Genomic DNA, 3,346 nt, shown 5'->3' with positions numbered 1-3,346 from the left:
CGAATAATTAAATATAAGAATTATTTCCAAGACCACTGATGAAGGGTATTTGGCAATACTCGAAACAGCTGTATGGTCAACCAAAAATTCAATTAATTAAAATAATTTAAAAAAATAAATTTTTGTTGTTGTTTCACTTCTGTTCGAAAACCTCTTTGTAAAATAATAATTTAATCTTATTTTTTATATCGACATAAATATTTTGGTTCAATACTTTTTAAATATTATTTATTTATTAATTATTACAATTTTTGTATTGTTTTTAAATACAACCATACCTTTCTAATTCTAGAAATGCAAAGCCTGAAAATAACTATGAAAAACGCGTTATTTTAAAATTGACAAAAGATCTCAAAAAGGGGGAAAATATAAAATATATACAAATGGCAAATATTATCGAACGAATTAATAAAAACTAGTTATTTCAAAATAATTGTAAAGATAATAGAGATGGTATACTTTGGACCAAAGGTTGCTATGGTCTCTTAACCTTTGATTTGTACCTTTTTATTTTTTTAAGTTCTGTTTTAAATCAGAATATTTTATTTTTACACACAACATTATTTTATAAAAAGACCACGTGAGCTGAAAAATTAAATAAGTACATTTATTTTATACATCAGATGTAGAATAACACACTGAATAATAATTATCTTAAATATGAAGAAGTAATGAGTTTCATATAATTATAATTATAAGCTGATTATAATAAAAATTCATGAAATATAAATCATAAATATTTTTTTTCATTTTCCAGTTATGGTACGGGTTTGGTTCTAAAAGTTTATTAATGTAAAAAATTTGATTTACAATATTTATTTACTAGTTACTTCTCGAAGGAAGTGAGAAATTCAAAGGTCAGCACCAGTAACAATACACAATTAAGCATCTGAACTTCTCTGCTCAGACGCCAAAAATAAGTAATCTAGTGCTTAGTTCAGATAATGTTTTGAGTTATTTTGTAGCATTTATTTGGAATAAAAGAACATTTAATATTTTTTTGCTTTCCGTTACAGTAGGAAAAACAGAAATAATTTCCAACACTGAAGCTTAATTCCTAAACCAACAAAATAAATTTTACAAAGCGGATTTTCGTAGCTTAAAAACAGACAAAAAGTTTGTCAACTCGGAAATCAACATAGACTAAGAAAATTACAAAAACTTCCTTAACGCGTTTGTTGGTGTTAATTTGTTTTTGTTCAGTTTAAATATTAATTTTTCCATTTTCTGTTTGCAAAAGTTCTGTTCTATTCTGTTCTGTTCTGTTCTGATCCTGATTATTTATTATTTGCATTTTAATCGCTTTATAATTAAAATATCCTTGTGCGGAAGATTACCAAACGACGGACTTAAATCTTAGGCTGCATATTTCAAACTGAAAGAACTTAATTTTCTTTTCTAATTATTATGTTTATATATCACAAAAAAGTTACGCCTTTAAATTGACGAGATTAGGTTTTAGATGATAATTTTTAAATTAATTCAATTTAAAAATCAATGAAATTATTTCAATAAAAATATTAATTTTATATTTATATGTTTTAATTAATGTTTTAAATCAGAACTGTCAAGACCAGATAAGATCGCAGGCCTATACAAATCACTGAATAGGTAGGCGGGCCGCAGAAATAAATACATACGTTAATTTATTGTCTATTCGTAAGAAATTGATTTTTATGTATTAGTGATTACTCGTGGCACTGAGACAGGTTTTGACCCAATGTGTACAGAGAAAGTTATATATAAATCTTTTAAGAACTAATAGATATGAATAAACGTAGTTGTACTGAATTATTTAAAGAAAATTTAATATCATTTCTGTTTAGATAGCAAAAATTATAAATAAATATGATGATTACTGTAGAATATAACAAGGAAAAATTATGCTAATATGTGGTAAATGAGAAGCCATGTCGCGAGGCCGCAAAAATATTAGTCGTGGAGCGTATTGAGTCGGTGGGCCGGTTGCTTTTGGTAGCCCCTGTTTAATAATTAAAAATCCTATGAACTTGTATTGTAATAAAATTCTTTTATTCTTCTTACATATGCATATATTGCAATATGACATATGCAATATAAAACATTAATATATGTTGCATAAAATTTTATAAATTTTATTTCAACAATTTTTTTTAGTGCCTTAGTTCTTGAATATTCTTAAATTTTTATTATGATTGTTAGGTGAGCGTAAAATGTAAGAACAATAAAGTAAGAATGAATTCAGTAACCTTTTTTTTAGCGCTAATATAGCTGTATGGATACACTTTACAAAACGCTTTAAATACATTGTAATGCTAATTTCCTCCACTTGAAATTATAGATGTAGAATGCCCAGCATGGAATGTGTGGCTAATATCGTCCTATTTTCCAAAAATCATAAGAAAAATTTCGTTATGAGTGTAACGATTACTTACGATTATACTTAAAAGTAAAACAAAGTCAGATCCTTTTCAGAAGAATTACATGTTTGGTTTCGTTCAAGTGCTAATAATCAGAACTTAACAATTATTGATCAAATTTTATATCACCATCAAATCAGTTGTCATATATTTAATTAACAATATATATTTTATTCTAACCCAAATTATCAATTTTACTTATATATGGAGGCAATAAAGCAATCTACTAATAATCAAAGTGTATCAGAGAACTGATTCCATTTTTCAAATATAAGACTCCATCCGATTCATACTTATAGCTGACAACACTAATAATGATTAATACTCTTCTCATATAATACTCATAAACACCGACACTCGACACAAACATGATGCAAATGATTTATGAATCATCCATGAGTATTACGTCACAGTCGGCAAAAATTTTTCTTCTATTGTTAACTGTGCATATAATTTCCTATTAAAACAACTCCTAATTTAATGCATACATAATATTTTGGAACACAAACAAAATACATGCATTTACAATGTTAACAACAAACACCAAAAGCATCGATTAAAAAAGACACAGTGATTTAAACTTCTACCTGATGCAAGTTCTGATAGGTCACGGTGGTTTCAAGGCCTAGCTTTACAGGTTTCACATACTACAGGATCCCTGGTATCCTGCTTGCCCAGAGTTAGATAAAAATGCATAACATGTGCTGTTCGTTTTTCCAAGACTCGATTGTAGATTCAAACATTTTCTCTCTGATGCGAGAATTGAGAGCTGCGAAACAACTACGACGACGGGAAGAGATGCTTCTTCAAGCATCCACGGACGAATTCTGACATGACGACTAGACTAACAATTTAAGACGTTAGACGTATTACCTAATGGAAGTTCCTGAAGGAGCTTTCCTTCCGGACTAGGGGAGTTTTTTGTGCGATTAAAATACCCCACTGAC

The sequence above is a fragment of the Teleopsis dalmanni genome, chromosome 1 (genome assembly GCF_002237135.1).
Source record: "Teleopsis dalmanni isolate 2A chromosome 1, ASM223713v2, whole genome shotgun sequence".
NCBI lineage: Eukaryota > Metazoa > Arthropoda > Insecta > Diptera > Diopsidae > Teleopsis > Teleopsis dalmanni.
The sequence above is the reverse complement of the archived record's forward strand: the minus strand, read 5'-3'. Positions refer to the sequence as shown.